Below are 15,029 nucleotides of genomic sequence, written 5' to 3'. Positions count from 1 at the left end.
TACGGTTCCCGGTAAAGATTACTGTTGCGCAAGCTGCCGCGGCAATGGCAGTTCCGTCACAGCGACGCCCAAGGTTGCTCCCTGCTCACAAAGTATCCATGCCTGCATCGTTAAATAAAAACAACATGGAAACTAGTCAAAAATTCCAATTACATATTATTTTTTAAATAGAATAGCACACAATTTTTCAGCCTTTAAACGCGTTGAGACTTTGCGATCGCTTAGTCCGCAGTTGCGGCGAGTGAAAATGCTGCACAAACCGCATAAGCGTGCGGTGTGGTGGGATGGGTTTGTTTTGTACACTCTAGTTGTGTTGTTGCGGTACGATGGAAGCCACAACTCTTCTCTTAGAGGAGTATTTGCTTATCCAAAAGAAGAAGCTACCATTAAGTGTGCAAGTGCCTGGCACAATTTGTAGCGATGAAGACGTTGAAGACGGCGACGATCATGAGGGTACGTGCCGTATGTTGAAGGCAGTGTCAGCTCCCGACCTGAATAGCATGCAGCTTCTCCTTTTAAATGAGTTGTGCGAGCTGGAGAAAACCAAATTTGTTGATGAAGCTCCTGAGCCACAGATGCTGGTGGGTACGCTTTGTTAAGACATCATTGAAACTGGTGCGCGACATTCCTCCGCTGAGCTTCCAACACGCGGTAAAACAGGAAAGCACCTATTTCGACGGCGCTTGCTGTTACGTCACGTTGCTCCGCCCATATCGCGCCGATCGCTGCGACTCGGCGACGGAAATTCCAACATGTTGGAATCCCGTCGCGGAGAGCCCGCGACGTCGCGGCGGTCGCTGAGTGACGGAATTCGCTGTGTCGCTGTGTGAAAAATCGCGCCATGTGAAACGGCCTAAAGAGTTTCTTCAAACATCGGATGCTATAGCCAGTGCCGCTGTTCGGCGTGGAAAAGGTTCGTTGCTCAAATATAGTCCCGTTTCGGCGTGAAAGGGGTTTGTTGAAGAGCGGTATATATGCCCATATTGCCACATATAATCGATGGCCTAAGTTGGTCTGACAGTTGGTTTCGAACCCTGTTACCCATTCGACCACTGATACCCAGTGACCCAGATACGCACGAAAACTGTTAGATACAAACTTTAGATAGATAGATAGATAGATAGATAGATAGATAGATAGATAGATAGATAGATAGATAGATAGATAGATAGATAGATAGATAGATAGATAGATAGATAGATAGATAGATAGATAGATAGATAGATAGATAGATAGATAGATAGATAGATAGATAGATAGATAGATAGATAGATAGATAGATAGATAGATAGATACTTTGCTCCCAGAAAGGGCGTGAAGTACCACGCAACAAAATGTGGCCACCTGTTCTCGCACAGTCTAACACAACGCCTCAAAGCGTCAGCTGCCACGAGGCGAGAATAGGAGAAACCCACACGTTCCCTGCCGTGACGCAATTAAAAGAGCCTGGTGAGTCTGTGGCGTAATGATAACTAGCACGCCATACGTGATTTTAGCTCGTACTATGCGACTTCACGCATACGCAAATCTCGTAGGATTAATTGGCGTTGGCACGGGAGAAACATGCGTGCGATCCTGGCGTAATGGTTGGGACATCGAGCTAATGTGCCCGGCTTCCGAGGCTTGATCAACCCATCGGTAACTTCAATTTTCTTTTGTAAAGTGAGGCGAGACAGGAAACTACCTACCTGCGTACATACCTACTTACCGCTAAGTGCCTGGGATGAGCCGAATAGTGATGCGCATTAAAGCAGAGAAACGATGAGGCGGAAGCAAAGCACCAGCACCACCACTTCATTTTGCGACACTGCGACTTTATTTTGTCGGTACGGCGCCGTTGTGTTGCGCGTCCAAATAAACGCGAGCGCCAGTAATGGGCCTCTTAGACAGCGCCTTCTAGCATCAAAGGTTTCTTCCTTTCTTTTTCTTTTAGTCCTTCGTTTCCCCTCTGTGTCAGCCACGGGTGTGGTGACACCCTAACAGTCTTTATACATCCGTTTCTTTTACTGGCGGGAAATGGAGAATGCAGCACATAAAGTTTATTAGTACGGTCGCGGAGAACCTTTCGCAACCCGCCTAGCGAGGTATTGGGTTTCTTTTAACGTGCGTTCTGGTAGGTGGAAAAACCACTACTTGATGTAATGACATCCCTTTCTTATTTTTTGCGTTTGCGGCCTCAATCACTGCATAGGTTCAGAAAGAGGCTGAAAATTGAAGTCATCGTGGGCTCTACGTTATTTCCCGAGCGCTCTTCCGTATAGTTATGCGGTGGAGCATAGATGGCGTATTGGTTCATGATTTACAGATACTTGATTACCGGTGATAAACGTTTGGTTGAATAATGGAATATAATAACATTGTACAATACCTGGAGTGGTCATTTCAGCTGGAATTCTCCGTGCTTCTGTAAATAAAACATGATATATATATATATATATATATATATATATATATATATATATATATATATTCATTCTGTGTAAGTGCCTAGGGTCGGCGAACTATAGTGCAGATGGTTGTGCCCATAGGAAACCGGTGTCGTTTTCCTATGAGAACTGCGTTATTTTTTATTCAAGCAAAGTGCTGGATACGATGTTCCTATGCGAGAGTTTCCAGATGGCACAACGGAAGTGTCGCGCAGACCCTATGATTCTGCGGCAGAGGCCTTTGGGTAAAGGTTACTGTATGGCTGTCACCAGACATACATGTGCCATGAGCAGAACGCCCACGACGCCGGCTAAGCAGAAAAGCTGGTTGAAGGAGGTGGAGCTAATTATAGGGTACTTGAACAATTTTGCAATGGAAGTACTTTCGCATACTTAAATTCACTGTGCATTCCTTTTCGGCAATTTCCTTTAAAGCGAAGCTTTCTATGTCTGACTGATTCGTCCGTGAGCGCCGAAAGCGCACTACAAGAAGCCAACTTGCACAAAGGAACTATTTGCGCATCTGCGCACACAATATAGCAACAGCGCACGACATACGTATCGTACAACCCCACAGTTTACATTCGCAGTTGTACCGATAAGAACATTGGGAACGGCAACGCCACGCTACCCAGACTAACAGTAGATATCTGCATTGCAGATATATCTGCAGTGCAGCGCATGTCAGGAGAGGTTGCTGTACGCGATCGTAAGTGCGAGCGTGATCGTGTCCGTAAGGACAATCCCGTGTATCGTCAACGTGAGTGCGTCTGACCGTCTACCACAGCTAAAACAAGGCAATAATGTGCAAGTGTAGAGCCGTCCGGGAACGTGAGAGTATGTGCGTGTAATCAACGGCTACATGATATGAAATAAAGGCTTTGCAACTTAACGAAAAATGTTTTCAGTCAACTGCAATGTTTAAAAAAATACAATGCTAAACAAGCAATCAAATCACATATGCTTCGCATCGGGTTGCTCAGCCTTTCTTGGGTTCGTTGCGTTGTCGTTGGCTTTGGACTTTGACTTTGCATGGGAGAAAGCTTCCCGTTCAACCATCTTTCTTTAAGAAAGGGGCTTTGATTTTGGTTTTATTAAGAATGTCCTTTTATATGAGCGTTACCAACATAAGTAAGTTGGGTAGACCTTCATCAAAGTGGCATTGTACAGAGTGTCCACCATTGCAATGGTTGAGCGTTAAGTATAGCTTATGTTTAATTTGAGGTCACTTATTTTCACTCCGAAGTAGCGAAAAGACGCAATCCGAAGAATAGCTTTGTATCACACTAAAAAAAAGCGGGTAGATCCCACTTCCTGTGGGAGTCGATGGTATAAGAAGCAGTGGGCGGGGAGCCTACAATGTTAACGAAAAGACCGTGAGACGTAGACGGCTCTTTGATGACCTACATGACACGCATGTCCTGACATTCATGTAATGAGCCCTCAGGAGTCCTTCTAGCTGCACCTAAGAGATCTTAAGGCTGCATCCTTAGTTATGCTCATGACTATGGCTTTGACCATCAACCTTTAGCCTTTTCCTTCACGCAGTACCACATCCAAACCCTTTCCATTGGTTTTTTATTCTTTTGATTGGTTCTCTCCATATTGTAACGGTATATCGAGGAGTGAAATGCAATAACTGATTTATTAAGGGCGATACTGTGCCCTGAAACTAGCTATGTATACGAAGAGTTCACAAGAATGTTCCACAAGAGCGTCTCTGAGCCGAACGCACTTCTTCCTCTTCTCTCAATAATGGTCCGCACGACTGTCTCGTGCGCGTGCACGAGCGTCATACGTTTCACCACCCCAACAAATAAAGTAGGCGCGCGAGACGTAGCAGACGCTCTTCCGAAAGAGTGGCTCGCTGGCTACTGTCGTAGAAAACATGCTTAGGAGTAGACTTGCGTGACAATGCTTTTAGGTGCGAATCACCTTATGCGCCCGGGCTGTCGGCGTCTCCTGTCGTAATCGTTGTCGTCGTCGTAGTCACGGTAAGCAAGTGGTTTCGTGCTCGCACTCGGCACGCGCTCGTGCCACTGCTTACGCGTTCGTCGTCATCGTCGTCTTGCACAGCTGGCTGCATTGCCGCTCTTCATTCCAGCGTAGAATTTCACTTCTCCGCAGTCGTCGTAATGGGGAGCCCGCGTTTATGGAGTTATGAGCCATTGCTTAAGGCAGTATGAGCCCGTTAGCGATGCATCACTGCATGCTTCTCACCTCCACAGGTTTCACGTTAGTAAAGTTGCATTATTTTTTTAACTGACACTCGTATATTTTCGCAGTACCCTTTGAGTTTAAAATACGTGATTTGGCGCATTTAGCAGTTCTCGTTTTTTAACACGAGAGTGTTTTATGCTGGAGTCCAGGATCAAATTCCTGTAACGGATGTGACTTCCGGCGCGAATGCATAAAGTATGCTTTGTTGACAGGGATGGCGCCACCATCTAGGAGTGGTGAAGCGAAGTACTTCATCATGACACTAACGAGAGCCGACAGAGAGCGCTGCGGTAGTCTCAGCGGAGTGGAGGCTCCAACGCGGTGTAGACCGTGTAGCCTGGGCACAGCCTGAGTTAGGCGGTGTAGGCCATCTGCTGAGGTGACGACGCAGTTTCCGCACGCCGTTTGTCTTTCCAGGTGAATTAGCTTGTGACACATAACTGGAGTTCATACAGGAGAATACCTGTATGAACTCCAGTTATGAATGCGTAGCGTGTTCCCGCAGTTGTCAGTTTCAATTTCTGACGGACGTATAAGCAAACGTTATGTCGTCTGTTGTCGCTGAGCTTCTCTTATGTTATAACTCTCACCAAAGTTCTTGCTTCGATTCATTGCTTCGGGTCCATAATAGATGAAAATAAAACATACGAGGAAGAAGTTACAAGTCTGGTTACTGACAACAAAACGAGATGGCAAGTATTTAAATGAAATTCACATCGCCTTGAGGATTGCAGAGCCGAAGCAGGATGGTGCCAAAAGCTCGACAGACGGGAGAATGACAAAAAAAAAAGCCCTTTGGCTCCGTGGCGGTGGCCGATCGTCACATATATTTCTGGTTAGTTAATTACGCACAAAATGTTCCACACGCCGTGGTATAGCTTAGCGGCTGTGGTGTCGCACTGCTAAGCACGAAGTCGCGGGACCAAATCCCGGCTTCGGCTGCCGCATTTCGATGGCGCCGAAATGCGATAACGCCCGTGTCCCCTTTATTGGGGGCATGTTAAACATCCTCTGGTGGTGAAAGAGTCTCCCACTACGGCGTGCCTCATAAACAAATCGTGGTTTTGGCACGCAAAAACCCCAAAGTTCAACACTAAATTCTACGCGTGGTTTGCACTGAACCGGTCTCTGTAGTGCTGGAGAGGGGAAAACGTTTGCACTGGGACTTTGTGGGCAGGACGTTTACTTTTCTGTGTGTGTTCTTGACCAACTAGATTTTACCCAATAATGCATTGACGTCATGAACGTCTGTGGCGTAAATCACGCCTGTGGACGTACGCGCCACGCTAACCAGCAAGTGCGTGCCACACCACTGCAAATAAGGAAGAAGAAAGGGGCAACATGTCTTTTATTGTGATAGCAATTATACGGACACTCCAAGCGCATTCCTGCCGTCATCGTCGTCGTCATCGTCATCGTCGTCGTCGTGGTCGTCATCGTCATCGTCGTCGTTGTCGTGGTCGCCGTTAGGTTCCGTATAAAGTCCAATGGCGATAAACTCGTCGCCGGGCGCCGTATGCTGTGTGTGCGAGTGAAAGCGCGCGAGCGACGCGTGCTTTCATGGAGAGCGAACGCATGGCGGAGAGCAAACACGACGTCTCCGGTCGTGCGAAAGGCTGTGTGGGGATGGAGGGAGGGGACGCGACGTTTAGCTGCGGCACAAAATGCGTATCTTGCGACCGAGCGCAAAGGGAACTGGCGACTAAATCTCCCACGCGAAAGGAGGAAAGCGGGAAGGCAGCCCAGGAGGGAGGGTGCACGGCTTCTAGTCTGCCAGGAACTGCGTGCTTGTACTGTGCGGCTGAGGGCTGTCGCGCGCACCGCATTTTGAAAGCGTTCTCCACATGTCTCTGACATTTGTATGCGCTGTGCTTTCGGCCGCTATGTTTCCGTCGAAGCGATATACCACACGAACGACATGCTCACGCCGGCGATTTGACAGTGCTTGTCTGCGGTCATCGAGTGTGATCTATTCATGTTTGCTTCAGCGCGCTGAAACCTTGCTTCTTAATTCAGTGACTGAGTGAATGTGTCCAAGTTTATGCAGCCCATAAAATTACTATCCTTACTCCGTATACCCTACTACTAAATTTGCTATCCCGATTGATGCTTCGCCTTCCGGGCGACACTGCAACTTTGTTTTTCTTTTTTTATTGCGATAGCAATTATATGGACACTCAAAAGCAGATTTCTGCCGTCGGCGTCGCCGTCGCCGTCGCCGTGAGGTTCCGTATGACGTCAATGAAGATGAAATCGTCGCCGCGCGCCGAACGCTGTATGTGCGAGTGAAAGGGCGCGAGGGGCGCGCGCTTTCACGGGGAGTGAACGCACGGCGGAGAACAAACGCGCGTTCTGCGCCGTGCTCGCTTAAGGACCGCAGAAGTAGGCGTCTCTTTCCTCCTTTACAATCACCATATATGTAGAGCAAACGCGCCTTCTTCCGACGCGTGAGAGTCCGTGGGGGAGGGGGGGAGGGGGAGGGAAGGGAGGCGGCGTTTAGCTGCGGCACCAAGTGCCTATTTATATCAGAATCTCCGGCAACAGTCACCAACGCCGCACGCATTTTGAGCGAACGCGGGCAAAACGCCGACGGCGTCGACAACAGTTGTGCGTGTTGCCGGTGCTTCTGCATGTCCAAGTTTATACACCTGATAAAGCTACTATCATTACTCCGTATAGCTCTCTACAAATTTGCTATCGCAATTGATGCTTCGCCTTTCAGGTGAAACGGCGACAACTTTGTTTTTACCTTTGTCCCGTTGTCGTACGCCAATACTAGAAATTGCTACCCAACTTTGCCGGTGTGCGTGCATTGTAGTATGATTTGACTTACCTGGACGTCTTTTTTGTACTTATCCTAATTGCTAAGGTCTGGTAATGCATAAAGCATGTACTAAAATGGTTTTCGACATTTTCATCTTGTTTCTTTCTTGGTTCAGTCATAATAATGTATCATAATATAATTATTAAAAGCAGCTTAATTAATGTACACTGGAAGATATCTTCGCTAGCAGGGAAGAAGTTGGGGCGTGTTGGTAGGTCATTGTAATTTTAACTGGGATTCATAGCGCTAAAACGTTACAAGGACGTCCCGTGTTCTTCCTCGTCCTTGTGTCGTTTTAGCGCTATGAATCCCAGTTAAAATTACAAGATATCTTCTCCCAGCGAACTCCAGTTACCATCAGATTTAGAAAATGTTGTTCTCATCATAATTTTTGCTTTGCCTAATAGATACAGCAAACACATGCGTATTTCTGAAATATGTCCCGTCTAAGTTCTTTTGTGTTTATGTTACGGAATGTTTTATTTTTGAATTTCGCTTATTACTTTCGTTTGTCCTCTCGTGTGTAGTTCTTAGCACCTTCAGTGTGGTCACTTTGCCTTGCGTGGTGACGCGTGTTTTCATACAGCAACAACTACGACAAAAACGACAATGACGACGGCGATAACAACATAAAGAAAACCTTCGACCAAGATGCAAAAAAAAATGTTTAAGCTTCACGATTCGCCCCTTCACGGTAGCCCTGTTCAAATTCAAGTGAAAAAGAGTACATTTAAGAATTATTTTGGTTGACATCCACGTTGTTCTTCATAATTCTCTATGAATGTGGAGACTGTCAGAATGCCGACTTCAAAACAACATCTCTATAATAAAGTACATCTATAATTTCCAAAAAAAAAAGCACGCGACGTCTCTAGCAAAATTACAAAGGACATTTTCACAGCCAATAGCATTTACCACAACATGTGGCAGCCATAGGATCTTCGAGTACACTCATTTTGATTCCGCAGGAGATTGTCATGTGTATGGTAATGAACCCAAACGCATGTGCGCAAGTGTGCGGTGTATAAGATACTTGGCACTCAGCGTATATTCGAGCAGCCTAAAAATGACCGACGCTTGTGCAGCGTGCGAAACTAACGCGCCAATTCTTCTCTTTCGTGCCATCGAGGACTTACTTTCGCATTAGTAAACAATATTATGGGGCGAGGTGGTTCTCAACTGAGAAGGTAAAACAGTAAAATGACATGACCAAAAACTAGACAAGTACGCAGAGTGGCGCTTTACTTCCAACTTAAGTTTATTGACGAAATGTGATATCTATAGGTACAGCATGAGACCTGCATGGGGTAACAGATTCATGATAAAACAACGAAATATCAGAGTCCCCAGGACACCCCTAGAAGTGATAACAGACAATCGAGATGACAACGCCGATCGACAATTGCCTGTAAAAAAACATAAGTGTAGACTAGTTCAACATGTGTAGAAGAGTGGATGTGCAGAACATGTGCAGAACATGTGCAAACATGTGCACACTTACAAGCGCTGACATACCAACAATAACACCTAGAAAAACAAGACATCAAAAGCAGCCACTGCGTGGGTAACCAAAACCCGTAAGGAACACATAGCCATCGATGTCCACGAGATTGGCACTCTTCTTAGTCTCATGCTTGAACTATTTTTTATTTGCGATATTTCTCACAAGACGTACGTAGTAAAAACGCATTAAATGACGAGATCATTGAGCAGCCCTAAAGGCACAAAAAGAAGTAGCCCGACGTAAAATGGCGCTTTCCTTATACGCCATGAAGATGAAGTGTCGTGTGAAACCCACAAGGCAGTCCATTGTTACACTTGGCATCTCCTAGTCAAACGCACACGCGGCGCAATAATGTGGGGCAGCGGATAAAAAGTAGTTCACAAAAGCATGTCTAATGATGACGGCCACCGTGTTGTATAATCAGATTTTGCAAGCGAGCAAGCTTCATTGCTCTACGCGTCTTCGTCAGTTGCTGTAGGATTGCGGCGTGCGCGGACCCCAGGGTGATTTATGACTTCGGGCACCACCGGTCAGAGTCGCCCGCTCTCCTTCTTCTTCGGGAGCCGCAGCGGTTAGTGTGACGGGTCACCGCGGCAAGGCTTCCAATTCAGTTGGAAATGCGCCAGAGATGACGTTAATGATGTGGCGTCGTTCGATGGAGTGAGCGCACCAGGAGATGCAGAGTTACGTTTGGGGAAACTAGAGCTTGGCTTCTTCCTTCTGCCCTATATGTTTCAGACTCAGCAGCCGGAGCTGCTTTGTTGCTTCTGTCTGAACCCCTTGAGGTCAAGTCATCTCTGTTTGCTTCATTTGACAGAAGGTGAGTTTGCCGTTTTCCTAATGTGAACTGCGGGACTTGAGAAGGTAACGTTTTAGGATCAGCTTCATGGAAGAGGAAACCAGCCACGAATTCTTGTATTTAAATCAAGATAATGTAAAAAAAGATAACGTATGCACAGAAGTACAAGTAGTTAAGTAGAGGGACACCAGAGAAATAAGCAATCAAATAGTAAGCAAGTGAATAGTGAACAATATTCACTATTCACTTGCTCGGTGGTTGTTTTTGGACTGGCGTGGTCTACTTAGTATGACATTACCTCTTCGGTGGTGGAGCTTATTGTAAGACCTACTCAAGTGCATTAACTCGTCCCGGACAGAGTTTCTGCTGTTGTTGGAGCAGACGGAGCACCAAGTTCGAGCTTTCAATGAGTGTCACAAGTGATATGCGCATTTCTATAAAGTAGCTGTAAGTAGCAGCAGGTGGGGTTAGCATGGCCTGCTTAGCCTGCAGATGTCATGCCTGAACATCTCATACGGTTTTTAGGAAAGGTGTGTCACCAGACGTTACCCAACTGCGTGTCAGGAAGAAAGGGCAGCCATAATCGTAGAACTCTTTTCCTGATTACTACGGGACCTTCAGGGAACACTACATCTTCATGGCTCTATTGTGTAAGACATTTATTTTGCAAACGGTGAAGAGTCACCCTGCATCAAACGGAGGGCTAATTAGATTAAGTGTTCCACGTCAATGATCTCACAACATAAAGAACAAAGCAAGGTTGTTTACCACCATGCCTGGTCGTAAACAACCAGGCATGGGTGCAAGTGGAGTTCGTTGTAATGCGATACACTAAGATAGCTACTTCGCCAATTATTCCATGGACCACGCATGATTGATGTGCAGTTTTCTGCAGCGCACAAAATGGTTGTCGATTGCGTCATTAGTTTTGAGCACATTCTTTGGAGTTGTCAATGTCGGGGCTCATGATAGCACTTCGCGCGCAAGAGCGTAAGCTTTCTCATTACCTTCAATTCCTACATATGAGACGGTCCACTGAAATTTCTCTTTGAGGTGCCTGCTTCTAACGTCTTTAAGGAGCAACGGACATTGCCTACCTCTCCCGAAGCAGGCCACGATATAATTGTAGCGCTGAATTTGAGCCCGTGAGAATAACAACATATTGTGCAGAATTCCCACTTAGTTTTCGCAAAGCGATGGTAATGGCAGCCCTTTCTACAATTGTTGACAAAATTAGGTGGTGCAGTTGACCAGACCTTGGCACGTTAAGATAAAGTATATGAAATGACGCTGCGCTACTCTGTGTAAGTACTTACGCCAACCCATCTGTGGATGGGTTTTCTTCGGCAGTAAGAATGGGGCTTTTCGCTAGTAGCCGGGATTGACTGACACTGCAAGTAACATCTTCTAAAGACCATGGTGGGTCCAAACGACCCCGTTTAGGCCATTCAAAGCCTAACAGTGAAAACGCATCAGCACTCTTATGCTTCATTTTGCGCGGCAAGCGATCACATGTTCAAAACTTTTTCCTATTCAAGCTGACAAATCACAAACTCCACTTTTCTTCATGGAGTATAAACCGATGTAGATGATATAGTTTACAGCTAAACACACGCTGCGACGGGTGATACATATCGCATGCTTGCGCAGTCAGCAGATTTCTATTGCAGCGGGTATTTTTGCAACCAAGGACCATACGTTGTTCTCAGACCACATTGTGTGAGCTGAAATTGAATAACTATTTCCCAGAAAGCATCTTCAATCATTCCATTGCACGCGATGGCGGCACATTCGAGCAGCACTGCGCTGGCATCACACAACCAAGAAAGTAGAAAAGGGTCGCAGAGCGCTGGCTGCTGGCTGGTTCTTCCTCACCATTCGAAATGTTTGCATTTTCGGGGGGATATTTATTGAACTATTTTAATTCGTTTATTTATTTAAAACTCTAAACGGCTGAAGGCATTACAAAGAGAAGTGGCCTTTCCTTTAACACAGAAAGTTTCAAGCCTGGCTGTTTTGAAGGCGACAGCTTCATTAATCACAGCAACGGAAGGAGAAAGTCTATTGCAGTCGTTGCTTTATGCATGGTATGCAAGAATAAAAACAATGGTTGGTATGACATGCGACAAATACGACGTTGAATCTGTGCTTTATACGAGTTATCTGGTAGCCAAATGTCTTCATCATACTTGTATTTCCCTCAAGTTCTTGCCTTAGCCACGTGGTAGTTTGGGGAATTAAGTGCTTCAGTTCCAACGCCTACATGCTTGAAGAGATGCATAGCGCACCAAACCCGAAGGCGAACCATGTTAAAAAGGAACAAATAAATGCGCTCTCTATTTCTTATTTACAAGCCGGCAAATAATATTCAGCGGAAGCTAAAAGGAACAGGGATTTATGATAGACACTCACGTCCATCATCATATACTTCGGTTTATCGCATCTTACAACACAAGCAAGAAGTCGTCGTTGATTTAGTCTGCATTCTGTGGATTTTAATGCTCTTGCTCGTCTTTTGTAATGTCACATGCCCTTTGCCAGCTTGCCGTCATTGTCACTCTAAAATTCGCATAACATGCCTAATTGCTGCCCATACACGTATGGTATACCACTGCTATTACGTTATAGTGTTCCAGGGACATTACGGTTCCCATCTTGCATGGTGCAACCTGTCTTGTCTCAATTCCCTGCGCACGCCTTTCAAAATTTGCCGCCGTCATGTCGTAGTGTTGCTACGGCCGTCTTGGCTATGCCGCTGTCTCTGTCCCTGTACCGCCGTTGTTTCGGTTGGTGTGCTCACGTAGTCTAATCTTCGTCATTCCGCTATCATCAACGTCATTGTCTACATGCGATCGTCGTGTCACCATTATGCCGCCCTCGACTTTCCCTCGTCATCACTCTTAAATTTGCATTTATTGTTACCAAGTGTTACCAGATTGCCATTGCGCCATCTGGTAACACTTCGCTCTCTAAAACTTTAAACGAGGCTTCATAGCTAGACACACGCAAAATGCTTCGCATATCGATGTTTCCAGCGGTGCCTGAGATCTGCGTCATTTTGAGATGGTTAGAATAATTTAGGTGAATTTATGCTCGTTAAAAGCCTGTATCTCGTGATGCGGTCCCCTATGAAATTTTATTTGTGGAACGCTTAACAAAAGTAAATTTCACAGTGTCTTATTAGGTTGAGGCCACCCAAACGCGGACACCTGCTATAACCGCTGTGTTTTGGAGGCGGATGTTACTCAGAAGGGTTTCTGGCTCCTGCTGTCGTAGCGCCTCAAAATGGTAGCCGGCCTACACTGTGGGGGCGTCTCACGGAGGGCTTAACGCACTCATGCCGTCGTCCATCTGTTTCTGACCAGAGGGGTTTGCTCATGAGGAGCTAGAGGCTGGGAACAAAAGAGGAATCAAGTAAGTGGGCTTGTCTAGCTCACTAAAACAGGGAAGCGCGGTAAGGATCAGTACTAACATTGGATGACTGCATTGTTAGCACCAAAGAAAAATCTGTATTGTTTGTGAAAGCCCAAATTCCCATCTCTCTTTCGTACGTATTTTTTTCCAAAAAATGTGCTGCTTACCTGCAACCACAAAATACTACAATACACCGCTGCGACGCACCTGTTAATTAATATAAGACCATTTATTATGCTGTGTATTTCTACCTATTCCGCTTATGCTTGCAGGGGAGCTGCGATAGCGAACATTTGGTATTTGCGGAATTCATCGCCTACGCCAATTCGCACTTCAAGTAATATATAAGAAAAAAAAAGTTTTTTACGCAATACAACACATAAGAGAAAAATAAAAAAGGGACACCTCGCTCATAGTTGCACTGTTACCACATAACGGAAAGCGACTCACAAGATATCTGCTGTTGCCTTTGCGGCGTCAACAGCATATTGTAGGCCTCCTTGTAAGTGGCTGCCAAATACGAGCCAGAACAATTAAGCCACAGGGCTTCGTACAAAAATGTTTCAGCACATGAACATGCAGCCAGATGAGAAACAAATGCACATGCTAGAAGCTACAACGAGCGCTCACATTTTCAGTGGCTTACGCGTTACGTGTTAAAGATTAAGTAATGTGCTGCTGGCAAGACTGCACGCGAAAGGAAAAATGTGAGTCGATGCCACACCGCGCTGAGCTTCACCAGTTTAGTCTCAGCTGCTTACCGACGAAGAGGAACATTTGCTGGTCTGATCCACCCATCACCGGCAATATGAGGCTGAGTGCTGGAAGCGTATGGGAGAGAGGGAGGAGAGAGTCGAATGTGCGGCCTTGAACAGCGCAGTCGCTCTCGCTATTCCACATATGCTTGCGCCACCTCTTGCCCCTTTCCAGCCCACTAAACAACGAAACGTATTAAACACGTAAAAATAGCAAAAAAAAAAAAAAAAAGAACGACGAAGGAACCTGCCGCCCAGGTATGCCCACTGTACCTAACAGTTCAGAGCACAGAGCGCACACTGAAGGTGCACGGTGTACCTCGCTGCTGTTGACAGTGTTGTAATGCCGAAAATACTTGAGCTTCGTGTAGTGTCCCCATCGCTGAAGCTTTCAAAACCGGGCGTTGTAAACTCGGCGCGGCTAGACACTGTGTAATAAGGTGACGTATAATTAGGGGACGCTATGAAACAGCGCCCATCAGCGCTGCCGATAGAAGCTGCGTTAAACAACCACAAGGTGGGCATCACTGACGGGCGCTTCAATAACACAGCTTTCCAACTGAGTCTCCAGGCTAGCTCTAGAGGAGCAGCGTAGCACTCGTCGTTTCCCGGTGCCTGCCGAACGACAATGCGGTGTACGCTTTAAAGTGAAGCCTTTTACGTGCGACGCCCTTTTGGGGCCCGGGCTGTGGGCGTCTGTCGCGTGATCACGCTCAAAAACAAGTGCTCAAAACAGGGTCAAAACAGGTGCAGAATTGATAAAAACCGGTTCAGAATAAACTAACATGATTCAGAATAATTTAAAATGCAGGAATAATCAGGCATTAAGCGCTCTGTTGTGACTTGATACTTCAGTTCGTTTGTCGTTTTTCTTTATATTGCACTGCTGGCAAATATTTTTTGCAAAAATTTATGGCGTAAATAAAAATATGTTTCAGAGGGTCCCTCGATTTCAAGTTTTTTTCTTTAATGCCAGAAGCCTCTTCACAATTAGTTCTGAGGTTGCGACAAAAACAATTCATCATTTGCCATGTCAAAGATAGCAGCTTCTTTACAGATATAGATAGGAGCTTCCTGTTAATGGTTG

This window comes from Dermacentor silvarum, chromosome 6, assembly GCF_013339745.2.
Source record: "Dermacentor silvarum isolate Dsil-2018 chromosome 6, BIME_Dsil_1.4, whole genome shotgun sequence".
Lineage (NCBI taxonomy): Eukaryota > Metazoa > Arthropoda > Arachnida > Ixodida > Ixodidae > Dermacentor > Dermacentor silvarum.
The sequence above is the reverse complement of the archived record's forward strand: the minus strand, read 5'-3'. Positions refer to the sequence as shown.